The sequence below is a fragment of the Haemaphysalis longicornis genome, unplaced genomic scaffold, assembly GCF_048455015.1.
Source record: "Haemaphysalis longicornis isolate Haplotype H1 unplaced genomic scaffold, Haemaphysalis longicornis Haplotype H1 scaffold_6, whole genome shotgun sequence".
NCBI classification, from domain to species: domain Eukaryota; kingdom Metazoa; phylum Arthropoda; class Arachnida; order Ixodida; family Ixodidae; genus Haemaphysalis; species Haemaphysalis longicornis.
In genome coordinates, this window is record NW_027526407.1 from 99,232,816 (window position 1) to 99,255,656 (window position 22,841).

The window sequence follows — 22,841 nt, forward strand, 5'->3', positions numbered from 1 at the left end:
CCCAGTACTCGGCCCTCTTTCCAAGACCAACACAAGGCTGTTAGAAAGTATGCAGGCCCGAGCTCTGCGGTTTTGTCTGGGTCTTCCGAAGACAACTTCTACGCTGGGGACCATACGAGAGTCTAGGCGCTTCTTACCCAGTGTACTGGTGAAAGAGGAGCAGCTTCGCCTACATCTGCGGCTGGCGACTAGGGCCCATGGACATCCGCTGAGTTCTAGCTCTGCTTTAGAGGTACAAGACACTCTACCACCCTTGTGTCAGAAGTGCCCTGCGCCGCTTCATCTCCCGCCCTGGTTGTACTCCCCCTGGCGAATCGTCACCACAATACCGGGCATCAGCAGTAAATCAAGGTTGCCAATTCCAGCCCTAAAGTACTTCACTCTAGAGCACATGTGGAATTGCTACCCTAACCACAAGCATATCTACACTGATGGATCGGTGACGGCCACATCATCTGCTGTCGGAATCTGGGTTCCATCAACGCGCACCACAATTGCGGCCAGGTTAAGCCACAAAACAACGTCGACGACCTCAGAACTTGCTGCCTTGCGCTCTGCTTTGCAGTACATTCTTGGGCAAGAAGCTTCTGTGTGGGTGATTTTCACAGATTCACGGGCGGCGCTACAGCAACTAGCATCATTCCCGCGCGAGCAACTGGCCCACGAAATACACACTCTGCATACACAAGCTGCCAGAATGCTTCACGAGGTAGTGTTACAGTGGCTACCTGGACATTGTGGGGTGAATGGGAATGTGGTGGCCGACGAAACACCTTGCGCGGCCCACACCCAATCTAGTGTCATCATCCCGATTCCTTTCTCTAGACGTGACGCCGCGACACTTGCGTACTCCGTGGCGCGGCAGTCACAACTCTCCACATGGACGGACGGGACAAAAAATTATCAGCCACTATACAGAATCGATCCCGCCTGCACTTTTCGAATGCCGTGTGGCCTGGGAAAGCGCGACGAAGCAGTCGTTCACCGCATTCGCCTCAACGTCGCTTTTACCAGCCACTACCTGCACAAGACGCGCCGGGTGGCCTCCCCTCACTGTCAAGTATGCAGTGTCCGTGAGGACATAGAACATGTTCTGTGTGTGTGTCCCCGTTATGACACCCCGCGGCTAACCTGGAAGACAACTTTGGGACTGCGTGCTGATGCCCCATTGAAGCTTTCTGACGCCATTGGTCCTTGGCACTCAACTGCCGCGGCAACACGGAGTACACGGGCTTTGGTGTCATTTCTCCGTGACTCCGGCCTGAACGAAACTCTGTGAATGTGTGCCTTAACTTCACTCCGGTTTGTGCGCCGTGTGCGTGATCCTGCATTTGTCAGTTTGTGTGCTTATTTGCTTTTGTAGTGTCTGTGTGAGTTTTTGTATTTTCGTTTCCCTTCACTTTTGCACATCTCATGTTCATGTGGAGTAGCAAGCCAAGCTCGCTGCCAGGCTGACTTCTCTTCATTCATTAAAGGCATTCCTCCTCCTCCTCACCAGGTTCCTGTCACAGACCAGTGTCAAGGAACCGGCGTATGCATGGAGCTGATTGCAGTTCCACTGCCCTGAAATCTACTAACAGTGTGTCCGTAACAATTGTTTCCCCAGATGGTCATGCTACGGCTATACATTACGATGGAAATCGGTTTCGTACGCTTACATAACCAAGCGGAGCACTCATGCCTGTCAGCCCGTCACTTACGCCTGCCGATATCATATCTCACATATTTATCACCACCATTGACAAGCCAGAGTGTCTTAATTTCGCGAACATTATGCGAAAGAAGTACGATGGATAATGAAAAAGTACACTCAGGGATCGGCGCACGAAAAAGGATCATCTTGTCGTGAGGTGAGCGCCCGCAAACATTCGCCTGCTACATGTATCTTCGGCGAGCAGCGCGGAGACGGGTTTATAGAGTAATCCACATCCGCGAATAAATGCTTCTTCGAAACATCGTCATATAGCACATGGAGCCTGCAGAATCTAGCACAAACTGAGGTAAGAGAGCCTTATCTCAATCCACGCTTTGCCAATGACACCTTTTATCGCTTGTGAACTGCCTCCCCTGCATTCTCCTATAAATGCGTACGCTGAGTGGCGATCTGTTCGGAGAAGTCGAAAAACAAAGGGAAAGTGAATGCGCAATTTTTGTCTGTGATTGCTAAAATCTTCATTGCTTGATTTCGCTCCGCATTTGTACTCAGTGCCACGCCCCCCCCGTATGTGTAATAAAGTAGCAGTACATTGCGCATCTATTTCGTCTGGTGAGTCCTACCTGGTTTAAGTTTCGACAAACGACTTTAGCATGTCCGAAGCTACGTGGTTTTTTTTTTTATTCCCGTACGATCTATTGTGTTTCTTCTAGAATTGCCGACCGTTTATTCCTCCGTGGTTTCATTAATCTTTCTGGGTTCTTGCTATAAGGCGTGAGTGGGCACATATTTAACAACACAGATTCCTTAGAATGTACTTAACTTTTTCGCGTGGCTTATATTCCACTAAAAGAAAGAAGCTGTTGTAATCACAAAGTAATCACATCCTCGAAACATATTTTCCTACTGCGTCTATATTCGAAACCAAGTCGCATTTGTTGTACGTGCTGCAAAAAGAAACCAACCTCTCACTGTGCTAGTATCAGGTCTAAACCATAGTGTCTTTTGGTTAGTATAAGAGAGAGGAAACTGCACCTGGGAATCTATGCCGTCGTGAGGGGTTATGGGAAGACCACCGCTTCTGGCTTGGGCTTGGCATGACAATTGGAACTTAAGAGTTTTTTTTTTTTTTTTGGGGGGGGGGGGGGTTTCTTTGTTCACTATACAATAAAGAGTTTTAGCTAAACGTTTTCGACGGTACGCTCCGGTATCGGCGGCACGCTAAGCTCAACCGGAGCCATTGGCGAGTTTTAGCTGATCGTTTTTCACGGTCCGCTCCGCTCCGATAGCAAGCGGTAGTGCCATTGCGCATGCGTGCCGCGCTTGGCCGCAAACGCCATTGGCTCTGGTTGCGCCGAGCGGGCCGCAGGTACCGGAGCGTGCCTTCGAAGACGGTCAGCTAAAACTCTCTACTGCGTTCGCGGCCAAGCGCGCCACACATGCGCAATGGCGCTCCCGCTTGCTGTCCGAGCGGAGCGGACCGTAAAAGACGGTTAGCTAAACATATACGTCTACAGGCTACAAGGTAGCCGAAATTCTTCCTGTTCTGTGGTAGCCGTGAGCCGTGGCGACTGCGTGATTGGTGAAAGAGCAGGTACTGCATGATTGTACCTAACGTTGGTCATTCCTGAGGCTAAGGGACGCATGACTGAGCGGGTAATATGCCCCGTGAAAGGTGTAGCTGACGAAAAAAAAGAAACTGAATGTACTTCGATGAAGGCCAGATACGACAGATACGGGCGCCTGCGGCCGTCCATATCTTGTCTTCGCCCAAGGCTGTTTAACGGAACGTTTTCGTTTTTCTTCAAATATGAACCAACTCGCTGAGCAACAAGTTTTGTTAAACTGTAGCTGACGGTTGGTGGACCGGTTCACCACGAAGGCGACGCTTTCATTGGCGCGCTTATAAACGTTTCCACGTGTTTGAAACAACTTAATATTTAAAATGATGGTAAAATTAGTACAATGAGTGTCTCTACTGAGTTTCTCCCAAAATATTAACATTGTTGTTACTACCAGCTTGACCTGCAGAATAGTAGGCACCATCGTTCCACCAAAAATACGCTTTACTCACTATTTCCTTCTCTTTAAAACAGCCTCTTTTATTCTCCACTTACATAATTGCACACTGTTCTTCGCGTTTTTGTGACGCTTTGTTTGAATTTGAGGTAATAAAACATTTCAATCATAACACTAAGGCGAGCACATGGTATAATGGCGGTCCATGACGACAAAGACGGCCTTGATGCGAGCCGCATAGACGCTACGGCAGCTTCCTCTCTAGTATATATAGCAGAAAACTCTATGGTCTAAACGAGGTGACAGTAGAATTCTGTTGTGCTTGTTGTATTCGGAGGTGGCAGTGGGGATATGCTGCTTCCGTCGCCGACGCTCGTAAGTGCTGCCACGAAGTGTGCACAACCGCCTTCCCGGGTAGCTCTCGCAGGCGCTCGAGCACTTTGCAAGAAGACGCAGCTGCTTTTGAAGTGCCCTAAACGTACAACAGTAGCCAACCGTTCTTTTCAGACTCCAAAAATTCAGGCTTACTGGATATTCCGCGCTTTCCCGAGGAACTGCCGGTTGTCCCCTAGGATTAATGTATATGAACAATATATATTTAGGACAAAACAAAGCCAGTCATTCGGTAATATTTCCTGCGGCAGGGCCACACTGTGACTCCACCATAGAGTTAATACTACTGACTCCCGAGAAAAAGCTGCCCGGCCAGCCCATGCACTGAACCGTGCTAAACCCGAGCGCAGCCGTGATGCCACCCTTACAGCATTGCGCGCTGTCTTTTTGCCTACTCAACTTGGCGGCAGTAATCGGTATTCACCTGGCCATCTGCGAATTCTATCATGGCAGCCTCCGTTGCAGCGAATGCGCAAATCTGCAGGAACAACTTTCATGTGTCAAAAGGTTGTGTGAAGTTGTTCCTGGGGTAGGTAGCCAACGCTAAAGCCATTTTAACGCAATAGATGCAGTGTTGAATCCTCCGCTATCTTAAAAGAGTAGTGCGTAGAGTTGCGCGTACTTCGCACGCTCGGAGGTATAATCTTCGCGGATAGGTCATGAAAGTTTATCGTCGCTTCGGAGTTCAGCGGATGTGTTTTTTCGCCCTCCTCCGCATCGGAGGGACCTCGTTTGGTCGGCCCGTTGTCCTCGCGGGCCGTCGCCCTGAATTTGTATGTCTCCCGGCTTCCGCTCTGCTGGTGTGGATTGTCGAGTGCCAGCTTCCGCTCCTGAGTACCGGTCTGTCCGCCGCACTACATTCCAGCGAACTCCGAAGTGGTCGAAACCTCTCCAGACACTTCGCTGGCCGTCACAGCAAGCTCTACTCTTCAGCGTTCCCGTCGAGGCTTCTCGTCTCCCGCACGGAACATGACGCCAGCCAGCAGTGTTCGAGGTGTGTTGCGTGCGACGGAATCGACCACAGTGGAACTATTCTTCTCTACTCTCTCCCCGCCTTCCTATTCCTTACTTTTCTCTGTGCTATCCCATTTTCCACGCTATTCTCACACCAGGACTGGGTTAAATGAAGGTGAACTCGCATGAGAGCTCAATATTATAATAAAATAATCTAATATAGTACTCATCCTTTCCATTTGTTATCCTTTTTCCTATAAAAACCAATCCCTTCCCCCTGATTGCTTTTTCTTCCTATTTTTTGTTCCTGAACGCTTCGCCCATGTTCGCGCGTGCGTTGCTTCTGCACATCTTCCTTTGCTTGTGGTAAAATAGTTCAGTCGATGTCCTGCGCTAGTCCTGTGTAGTCGCTTCTTCCTTGACCCGTTTCTATCATGCTGTTTTAACGTTTCTCACCCCCTCTCCCCCTCCCCGGGTGCGTCAGCTGATAGTCTCTTTGTGCTCGGTTGGGGTTTTCTTTAAAGCCGTTTATTGCTTATATAGCGAACAGAAGTTTAAGTGGAGAGTTGTACCACGAAATGTTCGTAAATTTAAATTGTAAATGTTACTGCACTTCATGCCAAACAAACGCGTTTTTTCATATATGTCTGCCTGTCCACGAGGCCCCCGCAGCACGTGTATTAACTTTTTCCCTCCAATTAAAATGCTTTAAGGTAGTGGCCCTTAAACAAGCCTAGATTCATTAACCATGAAATGCCTAAGCCTTATGATGCGCCTGTTTCATGATGCACCTATTATGTAATCATGAAACACGCTCGAGAGAGTTTTCCTCTTCCTATGTAAGCTTGGAAGATTGGTTGCGGATGTAAGTTTAGAAGCATTGGTTTTATGGTTGGGGAACGTCACACAAGCCATATTATCACTGTTGCCGGGCTGCTTTAAATCGAAACGTGTATTTCAAAGCAACATAGAAAAAAAAATCGGAACAAAAGCAAAGCAGAGAGTAGGACGGTATCATGCAAAACACGCAGTGCGATTCTGGGTTCGTGGTAACTACAGTTTTCTGTCCTGCCAAACAGTTTTCTGTCCTGCCAAGTATTCATTGGTGTCACTGCAGGGCTTCCTACCTTTTAAAATTTCGTGTTAAAATTTCATGAGGAAAATAATTTGGGTAAATTACTTGATCCAGAAAAGATATTGTACGTTTAAAGCTAATAAAGAGACTGAACTAAAAGTTACGAAATATTGTCGAAGAAAACCCAATTTCAGGGTGAAGAGCCTTATGCGCTGTAGAAGAACAGAAGAACGAAAGAAAATAATACATATAGAGGCAGCATAAATGAGCAGAAAATGAACACATTAAGTGCAATTGTGCGAGTCCATTAGACACAAAAGCTTGTCACTACGCAGCAGCTCCAGTGCACAAAAAATTAAAAAAATAAACATTAGGTACACTATTTACATATTGTCCACACCGAATCATTAATATTTCAGTTGTTTTAGGTGAGGTGCAGCCTAAGCAGTCAAATAAATTCTCGCCTTGAAGAAGCAGATTGAAGTGCAAAAGAGAGAGAACACACAGAGGTGCTGTAGGGGCGCTAACAGCGTGAAGCATCCTTCATTTGCCAATTTTGTCATTTTGCCTGCCTATTTTTAGGCCTCGTTTCTCGTCCGCGGTGTTGTCTTTGTACTTTCCATTTCCATGCCCTGTTATTTATTTTCTCCCCAATTTTCTATCCTTTATCGATACCAGTCCCCTCTTTCCCTTTCAAGTACACTACTCCCATTCACATGTGTAGCCCCGCCAGCCGAACAGTTCTTGTTCTTCTCCTTCTTTAGCCCCACGGTTAGCATCACAAACTTCTCTGAAGGCCTGGTGTGATTACTGGTGCTAGAATAAAAATTGTTTGATGAGAGTTGGTCGTGGATATGTGCCCCTTGCCTTTTCGGTGTTTCTTCTTGCTTGTTCTCTAAGCCAAATAGTACTGTAGTGTGTAGGTATGAAAAGTAATGAAGGTATGTAAAATAGGTATGAAAAGTAATGCAGTGAATATGTGCACAGGATTTTATTGAGTTCAGCTTTCACAAATAACTTCTGATGCGTCAAACGAGACCGGTGGGAGGGTGAGAAAGCCAAGCTGTCAATGTAAATTCGACTTTTTTTCGTTGCCGGAATTCCGGCTCAGGATGTGGTCTGTAGTGTGAAGTACATGATACACAGGGCCTGATGGCATTATAATGCCCCCTTTATTTTTTATTAAAATGAGAATGCTGGCGGCCTCAACCTGAACGAGCATAGGCCAAAACTCTGGAGAGGATGATGACGATGATGATGATGATGATGATAACTGTATTTTGCCCAAAACTGGGTGAAAGGTGGAAGGGGAAGTAGGAGCCTTGCTGAGTTCCTTCCCCTCAGATGGCGGCCTGCAGCCCTTGGGTGCGAGCGGCATCTTCGGCCAGTTGGACGATCTTCACCTGTAATTCTGGATCGGAGCCAAGCAAACTCGTCTCCCACAGCTCCGGACTGGTAATTCGTAAGCATGCTAGTATAGTTCGTGGCTGAGCATCCCAAGCCCAAATCATGTGAGTTAGTGTGGCTCGCTGGGTACGCCACTTGCATTGGTCATTATAAAGGTCGGGATAAATGTGGCTCAAAACTCTCATAACACGTTACAGCATTACTGGCACCCGGCTCAGGTAATGCAGCTTCGTCATCATTCTTGTTGCTGTGGTGTTGGCGTTGTTGTTCCATGTTTACGAAGAAAACGTCACGCTTGCAGAGACGCAAGCAGACGTTCTCCCACGAAGGAGAAATTTATAGTAAGGAACTATTCGCGACTTTTTCAGTCCTGTTTTAATAAAATGAACTTTTTTTGCGACTGGCCAATTTTTTACTGCTATTTTATTCGGGCTGCTTTTCGTTCCCCTCTAGGCCCCAAAAAACCGGTTGGCTCCTGCTATTTGCTTACAGTATTTGCTTACAGGCGTCACCATAAGTTTTTACGGCTCCGAAAGGCGAAAAGAAGCGAAAATGAACCAAAACACTGCATGAGTCCCTATCAGCCACGCAGCGCTCATCCCGTAAATACCGCGGAGAAGCGGCGGCAGGCGGCGCAGCGATCGCGAAGCTCGAGGCATATAAAGCAAAGCCAACAGCTTTTTCAGAAGCGTCGCGGCTGAAGAAAAGTTTGTCGAAGTCTCGGGTTCTTCCTGATAATGCTGTACAGCTTCCCTCTGTAGCCCCTAGTACGGCTGAGGTTCAAGTGAATGCCAAATATTACACACGCAAAATCTAGTTTTGGATTACAGGCCCCGCACGTCTGTGCTAAGAAGGAGACCAGTTTTTTTTAAGCGAAGCTTTTTAAGCCACACTGGTGCCGTCCGTCGTTACACTCAGCACGCACTGCAGGAAAGCCAAACTAAATAAGCGCCTCAAGAATGAATTAATGAATTTATTCAAAAGGAAGAGGTCGAACGCGTGGTGCGGGGTAAGGGTAGGAAGAAGAGGGAAAATAAATCATTGTCTGGATGGGGGTCAACCAGAAGGCGTGTCCGCCCCACACACGGCCACTTGATTTAGGTAATTTTTGCTAGACCTGTACGTCCAGCAAATTTCCACAGGGTCATCAAAGTCTCTTTCACATCGCTCGACGGTGGTTTCCATTCTTTAGGGAACGTGACGTGGGAAGGTAGACAACTACGGCATTCCTCAAAGTGTCCGGCACAGTCCCATGGAAGGGGGTGTATGGTGGGTCGGTCGGCGCTGCACAGAGGGCGGGGAAGGGCGAGAGGGCGAACAGGCGTGGAGCTGTCTGGTCTTTTTCTGCCGAAACGCCGGTACTAGGTCCATCGGTTGCGGACGTCAGGAGTGGCCGCTTCTCCGGAGCGTGCCTTGTGTAGAAACACTCGGAGACCTCGCGGGATGTCCTCGGGCACTGATGGGTCTGGCTTTGGGTTTGTTTCTTTGAGATGACGGCATCGCCGTATTTTTTTGATACAGCGCTCAACGAGTGGGTTGTTGAGGGCTGGTTCGGGAAGCGGGGTGGGCGTCTCATGAGAGTTCCGGAAGGTACGAAGTGAAACCGATAAAAAAATTAAAGCAGTTCCACTCAACGCGAAAGCGGTCGGAAATGCACAGCAGTGACTAATCCTCCAGAGGGGCTTTTGTGCCGTCATCCCATCATTACAACCACCCCTCACCCTCCCCCCCCTCAATGTCTCACTCATTTCTTGATCAACTGAACAGAGGTTTTGTCCAATGCAATACAAATCTTCTCCTTCCGAGTGCTAGCACGCCTTCTGGTGGAACAGTACGAGCGGGAGTTCTGTTCTTATTGTGCTTGCTTTCATCTTGCACGTGCCGGAACCTTACTTCGAAGTTCTGAACGCGTCGTTTTTTGTCCTCCGCAGCCACATTTTTCGCTTACTATTGTAAAAACCAACCCAACGAGCTTTCCTAACTAGACGAACGCGGCGGCTTCCGGTTAATTAGATTTTGCCTCTAATGTACCTGCAGTTTTCTTGGTGCCAAATAATGGGGACATACGTGACAAGTGCCAGTGGTTAAGCAGTTTCGAATAGTTATGACCACGTTATGACTATATAAACCTTTTGTTCTAGTATCTTTCAACACTTGAGCGGAAGACTGAATCGAGGGACCAGCGGGTATCTTCTTGAGCCTACTGTAATGCAAGTTCTGTTAATACGTGCTCTGCCATAACTTGTGGTTTCTTAAAGTTGCATGCTAGGTAGTGTTTATGGATATCTTAACAAAATTGTTTTGTAATGCCGAGTTCTAGCAACCTGTTTTTTGATGCAATCTTTGGTCAATGTGACCAGGAAAAAATTTTATAGGGATAAATGTGACGTAGTCTTCCCCGTGCCTTTGTACAGAGCTCTGCAAAGTAATGGTTCAGGACAAGATAAACGAGTGAAGTGAATGGACGTGTCACCTGAGGCAAAGCCCTCCTTCTTTAAATTGCACACATGTACACTTTCAGGCGCAAGTTGGATGAAAAAAGGGGGCTCTCAAGGCTATGGGAAACCGATTGTTCCATTTGTAAACCCCAAACTGTATAGCATGTCTTTCGTCATTGTTGGGCCGCAGTGCTTCTTTGTGATGCCCTCCAACGGACACTTCGGAAAGATGTTCCACTTCGCCCACACGGCAAATGTTTTTTGGGCATAGGTAGAGAGGACGGTGTGCTATTTGACACTGTCATGTTGTTGGGCCTGCACAGCATTTGGCGTTCGCATATGGCCTGGCTTCATTGTAATGTACACGCGCGGCCAACGCGACCGCATTTTCAGGAAAGTGTATCACAGTTTGTTGAAGTTCGGAGAGCGAAGAACTGTCCACCAGAGTGGTTGTCGAAAAGTGAACCCGTAACTGCACTTGGAGAATTTTAAGTTACAACACCGGCCCTGGGGGCATAGTGGCATTACTTTGATTTTTCTTTTTCATTGCACCTGGTGTTTTGTGGTACTGTCAAAGACCGGTAATAAGGGAAGAAAGGTATCTTTTCTAAACCTCTGTTTGGGTCTGTTACGCCGCTACGCGACGTGAGTGCGGTGGCTAGATAGCGTGACACTGAACGACCTGCGAAGAAAAGCCGTTTTCCTAAAGTGCTCTGCACTTAAAACGCTTCCCTTGGTCGGATAGAAACCTGGGTCCCGGCGTTATAAAGCAGTCTACCCGATTGCGCAATTGCTACACGGTCGAAGCAGATTAAATTTCGGACTTTTACTTTGATTCAGGTTGCATAGGCGAAAGCTTCGCGTGCTAACCATTTTGCTGTTAAGAAAGGGGCTTTGGTTCTTTTCTTGTTTTCAAATCAAGATACATTTCATTGACATTTTTAGTGCGAAGCACTACAGGTCTAACCTCCCTCTCCAGTTTTCATTCCGGTGAAGCCGTTTTACTCGGCGCCGCTCCGGCGCTCCTTTTCGCCACCGCCGACCCCTCTAATCGCAAATGTTATTCCCCTTACTACCCCTGGTGCCTCTTTCTCAAGTTTCGCGGTTGGCTGACAACGCATGCAGTAGCGGCACTATCAGATGGTTGCGGAGAATCAACCGAAGTGCGAATGGCCCTAAGAACTACCCAAAGCCACCGCCGCCGAACATGCCACCGCTGCCCTTGCCACCCCAAATTCCACCTCGTCGAGTAGCTGCGAATCGTTCCCGTCTAAAGGCAGCTACCTCGTTTGGAACGCCTAAGTGAGCCCATCATTCATTATCAGCTTGAAAGGCTTTCCGAGCGACATTTTCGCCTGTGTATTTCTCGCCTAAGTATTCGCCCATCCACGGTTGCCAGTTTATGATTGATTTATTGCGAGGTTTAACGCGCCGACGCTTCACAGGCGATGAGGCACGCCATAGTGGAGGGCTCCGTATTAGTTTTGCTCACCGGGGGATCTTTAACGCCCGCAGAAATCTCAAACACACAGACCTTATTGCTTTTCGTCTCCATCAGAAAAGCGGCCGCCGCGACCGCCGTTCCCGGTCGCGGCGGCCGCGACCGGGAATCGAGTCGGCATCCTCGTGATCAGTAGCAGAACGCCTTAGCCACAGAGCCACCGCGGCGGTTCTGGTTTATGTGTGCTAAGGTTGGGGGTGGAAGCAAGAGGGTACGCACGCATGGCGTTGCAACATGCTGCCATCAAGGGCGTGCCCGTTGTGCTTGTGGGAGATTTAATGGGGAAGCCTCAAGGCGGAAGGCGCCTTGTCAGCTCCTCACTAACCGAGAGGTTTGGATTTGGGTTTGGTTGTTACACAAACAGTACCTTGCTTACGAAAGGGGGGTGAAATGGAGCGCCCCATGCTTGTCCACTAGAATAAAGCTAGAGGCCTTTCAGGTTCTGACTCGCTATAGGACGGACGCATGTCGTTCGCTAAGCAGAGAAATAGAGGGAATCGGAGGGAATCGGATAACCGCGAATGGGCGCGAAAGCAACAGAAAACCACTGCCGCCGCCACTCCCGCCTCAAGTTTCAGCTAGTCGAGTAGCTGCGAATCCCTCCTAGATGAACAGAAACTTTCCCGAATGTGACGCCGACGTAAGCAAGAAATTGTTCAAATTAAGGGTTTCAAGAGCGAGATTTGGGACTCTGTCTCACGTGTAAGGGCACGCGGGTGACCGGTTGCCGGTTTATGCTTGCATAGTAGGGAGTCGGGAGAGGGGGGCATGCACGCTTGGCTGCAGGTTGCATGCCCTCGCTGATCACATGACCTTTCTTCTGGCGATATTTAAACTTGGACGTCAAACGGCCGAAGGCGACCTGTCCGGTTTCATCAGTGGTGGAGCGGATTGCGTTGGCGTCTCCCACAAACCGTAACATGCGTGGGAGGTGGACAGCTCCATGTTGGTCCGCTAGAATGATTTCGGGTCCTTCCAAGTTTCAGTCGGCTAATTGGCTAGGAAGTATACTCAATCGCCAATGACAAACAAATGTGTTTGGTTTTGAGCGCTCCGTGTACTGCTTCTAGCTTTCCAAGTTATCCTTCTTCACAGAGTGGAAGAGCATTGAATTTTTCGGTGTGCGTATGTTCATCTAACGTCATCGACGTGGTTAGGAAGCCACTTACGATAAGAAGCTGACCAACAAACTTAAGTCAGAGTAAAATAGACCATGCCTTTTTGTTTTCTTACTTAAATGGTTCGATGTAAGTACAGACAAGGTACGTGTGACAGGAAACTTCACCTACTTCACCCACGTGTAGAAGGTAAAGTTTGGGCCTGTTTAAAAACGTGTGAGCAGAAAAGTGGACGGGCGCATTTAATTTACACCTCACCTGTTCCCATGCCTGACTTTCCTTTTAAATAACAATTTACGTCCTCCACGAATAACGTTTCTTTGTTCAAAATAAAACGCGCACCACGTCTGGTTGTGGGTTGAAATACCTGTTTGTGCATTCCGCTATTTTTTTAATATTTGTAGACGACTGTGGTACAAACCAGAGGCTTATTTGTGTTTTCCACGTTAAAATCGATTGCTACGGGCCAACTTCACACCACAACGTTACTGGACCTATGTTCCCCCCAAGCAACAGAAACAAAACTCAAACCAAATTCATTCAGGCCGTCTTAAGGTCGTCATGGAAAAAGATGAAGTGATATGATAAACAGGGGTCAATCTCATGAAAATCTCACGACCTCCAGAATACCGGTCTGGTGCGATTCTGGAGGTCGTGGGTTCGGATCCCACCCGGCGGGCATTTTTTCCCCACTTTCTTTTCGACTAAAAAAATTGTTCATCTCTTTTTATGACCCACCACAATTCCCCTTTGCTTTCCGAGGTTTTCTTGACTGCCAGCCCTTATTTTCTGTCCTATTTCACGGAGCCCCTCATTTCCAATTTTCTTATTCGCTAGACATATATATATATATATATATATATATATATATATATATATATATATATATATATATATATATATATATATATATATATATACATAAGGGTTGGCAGTCAAGAAAACCTCGGAAAGCAAAGGGGAGGTTGTGGTGGGTCATAGAAAGAGATGAAGACTTTTTTGATTCGAAAAGAAAGTGGTGAAAAAATGCCCGCCGGGTGGGATCCGAATCCACGACCTATATATATATATATATATATATATATATATATATATATATATATATATATATATATATATATATATATACAGCAAGATCACAATATTCATGATATCACACCGGTAGGCTCCGTAACAGGAACGACTGCTCTATTTTGATGCACCAAGAAAGAGAAACGTCTTGATGTGACCAGCAGAACCTTTTTGTTGGCACGTGGATGCTGCCATCATACGCCGCAACCGTCTTACCCGCAGCCCTCGGGCTGTTAGTCGGCAATCAGGGAAATTGCAAATGAAGAGGTCATTATACGCTTCAGAAGATGCACTGCCTGCGCTAGGAACCATCTACCGGCCCCATTACGTTGAGAAAGTTAAAGGAGTAGACCGTTCCTAAAGCAGGAAGTGTAACTTCTGAGGCGTATCACTACTTCTTCATTTGCAATTTCCTTAATTGCCGACAAGCAGCCCGGGTGCTGCGGGTAAGACGGTTCCGGCGTATGATTCCAGCATCCACGTGTCAACCAAAATGTTCTTCTGGTCATCTCAAGACGTTTCTTTTGCGATGCTTCAAAATGGAGCAGTCGTTGCTGTTACGGAGGTTACCGGTCTGGTATCATAGATTTCCGTGATCTTCCCTGTCTTCAACAAACAGGTAAAGTCAAAGCATCTCTAAGGAGGCCACTCGTACCTTGTGTTTGGTTTGTCTGTTGTCGTTTGCTTGCACCAGCATTGAGATATTTCTGGCAGTCTTATATTTGCTGCAATACAAAAATAAGAGGGATGGAGAGAGAGAGAGAGAGAGAGAGAGAGAGAGAGAGAGAGGTCTTGCCATCCCGATCGCAAAGTGGAGGGGAGTTGTAGGGGCGAATTAAACCATCAGACACATGCGCAACAAAGCAATCATTTTTAATCCGCACAGACAAACATTTTAAGTCTTCTTACGTAAGGTCAAACCGAACGCTGCATTTCCGCCGATAGCCCTAATGTTTTGACATGACATTTAATCGTTTCGGCCTATTTTGGGATTCTAAACTTCTTTTCAACTTCTCTTTTTTGTTAATATTCACAACCTGCACCAGAAACATTTATTTTTTAAATGAAGCTGAAACTTGGCGCCTTGTTAAACATCTGGAAAGCAAAATCAAGGTCGGCTCAACGGGCTATGGAAGGAATATTGATAGGAGTAACACTCAGGGACAGAAACGAGCTTCCTGGATCAGAAAAAAAAACTCGAGCGGAGGATATCATAGTTAAGCAAAGCAAAAGTAATGACTTCGGCTGGCCACGTAGTTAGGCGAAATGACAACCGGTGGACCACCGGGGTAACAGAACGGATACCTGGAGACTGGTCCAGGAAAAAGGGAAGGTCAATAACTCGATGGAGAGACGAAATAACAAAGTTTGAGGGGAAAGAATGGTCTCGAGCAGCGCAGGACTGGAGTGGTTGTAGTTCGATGGGAGAGGCCTTCTTCCTTCAGTGACCTAAGTAAGCTGTTGATGATCATGATGATGGAGATGAAGATGTTACCTCGCAAACCAAATTTACGAGGAATGAAGTCGCTCCTAAACCAGTAGCGTCCGCATCATTTCCTTTTGTCTGGTGAAGGCTAGACGCCCCCCCCCCCCTCCACACACACAAAGAAAACAGAGATTTGTAACAATAAAGGACAAAAAAGTAAGAAATAACAACAAAACAAGAACCGATGAATAGAAAAAGCAAGAAATACATATAATGAAATCAAAACTAAAACAATACTTCGCAATGATACCGTACTCCATAATGCATCTTTCCATATTGCTAAGGCGACTCTTTAACGGCGCTGAGTTAGTTGTCGGTTCATAGTTGGGATCTTAGAAGCTTGAAACTCCAGCGCACGCGAGAGAGAGAGTGAGTGAGAGAGAGACAGATAGAGGGGGAGAGAAAGTGAGAGGGAGAGAGATAGAGAACACTTATTAGATGCGAAGCATCTCATGCTGGGGGCTGTGTCCCTCCCTCCCTTGTTGTCGTTGTTGTCTGCCGTCCGCACTCTACTGCGCATGCGCATCTCTTCAGTCCCGTCAGCGTTTGGGCTGACGTCAGCGCAGTCCACTTTAAAAAGTAATAGTTAGGCGGTGCTCGGTTTCGATCCCACGGCTCTCTGGTCGCAACGTGAGGTACGTGGCGCTCTTCCCACTGCGTTACAAACCGAGACTGGAGCATGTGCTACGAACGCGCCTTATGTCCTTCCCTCATTTTTAATATGCATATTGGAGGGAACTCTAAAGCACCAGACGTACTTGTAACGCTCTCTACATGCACAAAAAATGAGAATCTGGTTAAGAATGCTAACGTGTTAGAAGAAAATTCTCAAAATAGCTGTATGTTTTTGTTTATAATTAAACGGCGTCACAATGAACGGGAATGGGGCATGTCCTTGGACGCCGCCGAGGCTCAAGGGCTACAGGCTGCCGTCTGACGAGGGGAGGCGTTTGTGGGATCTCCATCGCCGTGCGTCCCTTTCTGAGTTGGGAACCAAAAGGGGTTGTTCATCATCATCATCTACGTCGTCGTAGTCGTCGTCGTCTTTATCATCATCATCATATTCTCGTGTCCCCGCGCTTTCACCGCATCATCAGCACCAGCACAACTCGCGCCGATCCGCAACTAGACATTACATACGTTGTCTAAATAAAGAGACAAGACACTCGTTCATACCGCGGTTCACACTACGTTCCTATTCGAGCTCCGATAAATGAAACAACATAACGGCAACACAATGGAACCCACACAGAACCCCCCTGATGCTTCGCATCCTCCTCATGGTTCCCCACGGGAAGATGGTGCAATTTTTTCAGTACGAGGTCACGGGGGGATGCAGCTGCAACTGAACTTCTACTGTGCGCAATCTAAAACAAAATGCAGGGAATTCGTTCGCTACGCAGCCTATTTAACAGCCACTATCTCCATCGAATTCAGCGATTCGTGCGCTACGCAGCCTATTTAACAGCCACTATCTCCATCGAATTCAGCGCACGATATATGCAACGGCAGTTTTAAATGAAGCCTTCGCCGCCCTTCTCAGGCAGCACGAGGTTCGGAGAAAGGCCGATAAAACGAGCTGTAGTAAACACCTTCTGTAAATATTATCTTAAGTCCGTCCACTAGGACGAACGCATATTTTAAAGTTTGGCTATCGTAACACGCACGAACGTATGCTAAATATATATACAAAGCAACCGTAATTAACCTTCTCCGTAAATTCATTTGCAAAGTCTTCTACAACAGTACGTTGCTAAACTCAGAGCCCGTATAGAAAAGCGCGCAGAGGTCGAATGCACTCGCTTCTGGGCGGTGCGTTAATGGCTTCAGTATCTGGTGTTATGGCTTTTATCATCGCGTTTCTGGTTGTATGGAGCGTTGTATGGAGCTCCAGTAAGCGAACATCAGGTCACAAGTGAGAATCAATCGCCCACATCTATTTCTTCTTTATTGGGTGTTCCTTGTAGAGATGCTATCTGATCCATAATTAAATTCCCGGCAATTGCGTGCCGCCAACCGGCTGAGGTTTGTGTCGTTCCGCCAGGCTATAGGCGCCGCCTGCAATCGGGACTGAAAATCTACGCCCCGCGGTGGCTTAGAGGTCAAGGCGTCGAGCTGCTAAACCAGTCCAAAAACACAACAACAAAGTTCTGTCGCACAGCAGAAATTTCTGGTGTACAACTGGAACATCTGTCGTAGAACAGGGATCTCTGTTGGGTCTGCGGGATGGTCTGTTGTGTGACAGGAATCTCAGTCGCAGAACTAGAGAATGTCTGTCGCACGACAAACATTGCTGTAGTACAAAAGACAGAATGTCCCATTCCCTGACAGGGTCATGCTGCCGTGTTTTTTGTTGTGTTTTTCGACTGGTAACTCCAACGATGCAGGATCGATCCCGGCCGCAGTGGCCGCTTTTGAAATGGAGGCGAACAACCAAAACGCCCGTGGTGTGTCGAGATTTCACTGCAGGTTAGAGGTATCGGGTGGTCGACAATTAATCTGTAGCCCTCCACTACAGCGCGCCTTTGGGGCTTCGGGGAGTTAAGCGTCCCAAAATAAAAAAAATAAGAAACTAATGGCAGAGTGAACGTGTTATGGACCACCTTATGAGACCGCACCGCTTTTCTATTTATATGATAACGTCGCATAAAAGCCAGATACATTCGGGAATAATGGTTCAAGGCCCAGGTGAAGAAGCGTCAATAAAAGGACCGTTATCCGCATGCTTTGCTGCACATCGCCCGTCGCTGGTGGCGTTCGCGTGTGCATAAATCAAGATCAGTGAGCATTCGATATATTACCTTTGCCCTCACCGCTCTCCGCGTGCTAACGTTGTCGGGATGAGATAATCACATACGTGCCCGTTTTGCACAGCAAGTTCGACCACTTCTCTCCTTCCACGTGCAGCATTTCGAGGTACTGCATTTTGAATAGCGCTAGCAGTTTTGTACCACACAGAATGAAAGTCGTGGCAGAATTTTAGATTACACTTTATGAGTTTGCGTGCAAATATTTTCGGAGTACTGTGACGGACGAAGGAATATTTTATTGCGCCGCTACTTACCGATTCTACCCGTTGATCCCACAGCAGACGGACTATCATTTGAGGCCGCTAATGTATGCGATGGGCCTTCGTGATACTGTGTGCCGAATATGTTTGGCCGCTGCGTTTATACTGTAGGTGTACTGCCAAGTTGCGTTTGGTTTGCTCGCTATACAATTACAGAGAGCGATATTGCGTTATGGATGTCTCTGACTGCGTAAAGCCTAGAGATGAGCATTAATAATTGCGCACAAAAACCGAGTAAGTGCGTAGGGGTATGCGTTTAGGATTGACCTCTCATTTATGTGCAGTTTCAAAAATATCCATTACGGCTTTATGGTGACTGATATGCACCCGCCCTATTGTTTGCTTATTGCAGCAATGTTATACCGCTGTCACACGAGCACTTTCAATCGCGATTGAAGTGAATCGCGATCGAGTTTTCGAGCGCGCTCGACGTACAGCCACTGCTACACGGCCCATTTCAATCGCGATCGAGAAGTTGCACCGGTTGCACTCGTGTACGCTAGATGGCGCTAACATTGTACTTGCGGCCGGCGTCTGATAACTTCTCGCGGTCGTAGGTATACATAACTATGTAAATGTTACCTCACGCTTATTTGGGTCAAGTTATTTGACACAGTTTGTGGCCTTAGTTGAAGTTTTCACCTTCTGTGTCATTACTGAGCGGGGACGAGAGAATCGCCGCTTTCGTTCGATCGCGCTTGGAAGCCTCGATCGCGCTTGAGAAACCAGGATTGAGTTCGAGCGGAATCGAGCTCGATCGCGATTGAAACTGCCGTGTAGTTGCCGCCCGATCCCGATTAAGTTTGATCCAGATCTACTCAATCGCGATTGAAAGTGCCCGTGTGACAGTGGTATTATTTTCAAGTTGTCTACCTGCCTGCACGCTCCGCACACTTGGCATTAAATTCGTCTTAAGGATGGCGATTTTACACTCTAACATTGTGTTAGGTGTCAGTGTACTGTAACAGACATGGTGTCCAGGGGTCTCCGCGTGCACTGATGCTGCAGCCGGTCCATTACGCCGGAAGCACAAGCACCAGTATCAACTAAAACGTGATGTAAAAGCGCATTTTCAATGCTATATAACCCGCAGCAAAAGTATTCGCGTAATTAGCGGTGCCAACAGCAACATGTGAACGTCATTCGGAAAGTTTGCGGTTTATCTTGGGCTGAGATGACATACCCTGCCAGCGCTCTTGATGCGTTTCGAACCCAGGGGGCCAAACGTCAAGTAAGACAACGGTAGGGCCGAAATGAAAAGTTTGATATCAATTAATGAATAAGCAGAGACAACACACAACATGTTCGCGCACGCGGAGATTAGTTCAAACCACATCAAAACCAGAAAAAAACGTACAGATACCTCCGGACGTTCACGAAAGATGTGAGCCTTCCTGACATGATCTGAAGTTGCCAGTGTGCGGAGCGGACTTGAGCACACCGCCGAATAGACATGTTGGTCTCCTTGAAAGAGTAATAGTAGACACCTTTATGTCACAGAGCAATGGGGGTGGGTCCTCAGTTCGAGAGGATTTGGCGATCGCTGCCCTGGAGGCCATCATCATCCAGGTACCCGCAGGGCGTCATGTACCTTCGCACCTGGCGAAGGGGAAGAGGAGAGGAAAGAAGGGGGAGGGCTGCGTTTTAGGCATACGTGATGAAAATGTGGGTTAGGGTCCTGATTCATAACGAAATTTACATTCTGCTCCCCCCCGAAATGATCGAAATTAGGCGGTCCGTGAGCAGAGCGGACATCTGAAGTTCTGCAACCTTCAAGCAAACTGTTTTTATGACAATAGTCTTTCTAAGACTAAATTCAGCACGAAATTATTGGTCTGTTTGTCTGTATGCATGTATTTAACTTGATTTAGCCTTCCCTCAAAAAGTTACCAGAATACTCTAACGAGAAGTTTATACCAGCAAAACGTTTCGAGACCACTAACCCACTTGTCAACATTGTACAGGAAAAGAAAATATTGGGCATAATCGAGGCAAAACATAAATACATGAGTAGTATTTGCTGTGTTCGTTTTAATGCGCTATATGTGGTGTCTTCTGCGATAGGAAATAAAAAAATGCGCGTTGAACAGAATATTCTGCCTGCAAACTACAAAACCCGCCCGTGGGCCTCGTGGCGAGGTTTGAAGAAGTCCCACCGTAACAAAAAATTCGAGTTGTTGGCGCGCAGTCAGTGGAATACGCTAAAATTGAATTTACTTGCACAAACCTCCACCGTCTTTATTGTGGCAGGGATGATACTGGAGGGGGAGATCGTGAGAGATGGGCGGGAAAGAAAAGATATGCATTGACGCAGCCAAGGTGGCATAAGGCTATTTCTACGACATTTGTAGCGAAGTGAGCAGAAACGCCGTCAATTTTTTCCTGCCCTTTCTCTTACACGAAATGACAAGTTCAACCTCTACCGTGTAATTTCTTAAACAATTTCCCAGTACAACGTTGGTGTGTCGACCAGGTATGGGAAGTCTTCACATCCATCGACGGTCTCCAATTGGAAGGGCGTAGTCTCATATCAATGTGATGACTTGCTTTGCTTCTAATGCACAAGGATTGAGGCAGTCTTGTAGTTACGCAATGTTTTTCTTTGTATTTCATCTTCTTCTGTAGCCCTATGCAGTCCCACAAGAGGTGCAGGTTGTCGGATTCAAAGCTCATGCTGAGAGATCGGTCTTTCTTCTTTGTTTTCGAGGCTTTCCTTTCTCAGGAATGTACTACCTTCTTCATTTGTGCAGGACGTGCTCAGTGAGAGATGACCTCACTGGCTTTGTGAATTTGTCATTTGGAAACCACGAGCTAGTTCGTATGGTATCCGTTGGCTTTTGAATGGTACGAGTTATGCCAGCAGCTTTATTTACTCCTTCTTGCTCTTGTACGTGTTTGGGACATCGTCCAAAGCTTCGTAGGGTTTCTGAAACTCACACGTTGTATGTGGGCGGTTTCCAGTAACCTCGCTCGGCAGCTTGTGTTGTTGCCCGTTAAAAAAGTTACCGCAGTTTCCTAGCACCCCGCCTACCAGTACTTTGATTTCTAATTTGGTCACAAGGACATGACAGAATTGCTTGATAGTGTCCATGATGAATCTTTTCGTTGCTGTCCATCTTAGTTGTGCGTCAGTACAGCGTGGCGCTGTTTTTGTTGCACGTGGTGGTGGCCGCAGCTTTTCGAATAGCTTATACCTTCCCATTCAATATGTGTAGTTGAAGGCTCTTGTTGGTACGACTGTCTTTCGAGGTTTTGAAGATTCGGTGAATTACAGCTATACCAGCGGTGTTGCGATTCGTTTCCCGGGAAAGCGTCTGCGTAGACCTATTTGGTTTGTAACACTCTCAATTTCGCCTTCGGGCTGCGTGCCTTGTCGAGTGACCTTTCTTGCACCCACGCTGTAAATGTTTCCGCTTGTCTATGAAAATATGAAAGCTATAGAGCACCATGCCGGCTGCCGCGTATGCTGAAACATGTTGCTACATCAGCAGAATTTGGGATCAAAAACGGAAAGCGACAGCAGCGACCCAAATCCTCCCAAGTCAAAATGTCAGATTCTCTAATATGGCGAGTATAGGAAAAGGCTTTCGGATATCTGGTGCATTTGATAGGTATCGTGAAATACATAACTGTCGTAAGCTGCGCTAGTTGGTACAGATCCTTGATGAATTCAGCTCTTGCTTATGTCCTCCCCTTGCCTGTTCTTCATACAGTTATCGCACTGCTTATTTTTCTGAAATATTCTGCAGCAAACTCCCTTTGTCGCTGCAAAAGCTGCATGCGATGAAGCTGTACATCCCGTAATCATATTTGGGGCCCCAACTAGGGCCCTCAACAACACAAAGAAAACGTGATCAGCCCAATGATCCATGGGAACAAAATTGGTGGGGGTGACACTCAGAAATTAGGAAGCAGCAGCGTGGATTGCGGATAAAATTGTATAGAGGATGCCCTAGACCAAATTTACCGAAACAAGTATGGCGTGGCTGGTCACGCAATAAAAATGAGGGGCAAGCGTTTAACTTAACAAGCGTTTAATGGAACAAGCGTTTAACCGAAAGGTTACGAACGTTTGATAAACAAAAAATGCCAGACCCAGGATTCGTATATTGGGCATAATTAGTTTTCCATGATAACGTGTACTCCTGTGGAGATACAAACATTGGTATGAAAGTGCCAAGTTGCGAAAAAAAACGAATTTCACAAATTTCCCGCGCGGTACTGTTCCGTTACTTCGAATCTTGAAGATATCTTGATATTTTTAAGTCAATCCGAAACCTGGAAATGTTATATGGCACAGTGCTGAGGGCGACGGAGCATTTTAATCAGCCCGTAGTCTCCCAATTTTATCAAGGCTGGGAAAGCAGCTACCTCCTCTATGATGACAAAATCTACAATACACAAAGCAGCGTAACAGCATAGACCACAACTGCGCAACGCCTGCTCACTAGAGCTGCCCCAATAAGCCTAAGTACAACTATGAAAAAGGAACCCCAATCAAAGTTAGAGACAGTCCCACGCCAGCCGTGGGCACTGGTCGCGTTTTTCACGCACCAACAGTTCCCACGTCTTCAAACAAACGTGGTCAGTATAAGCGAACGAAGGATAAACCGAAGCGCACGAAGGGCCGAAGAAAGGGCTCGGGTGTACACTAC

The 22,841-nt window shown here is 47.0% G+C and overlaps 1 long non-coding RNA gene across 1 annotated transcript in view; it reads right to left on the bottom strand.

Moving 5' to 3' along the window:
• The window catches only part of LOC144141086 (uncharacterized), a 105,880-nt gene that overhangs the window by 15,960 nt on the left and 67,079 nt on the right, over positions 1–22,841 (bottom strand). The window lies entirely within an intron of this gene.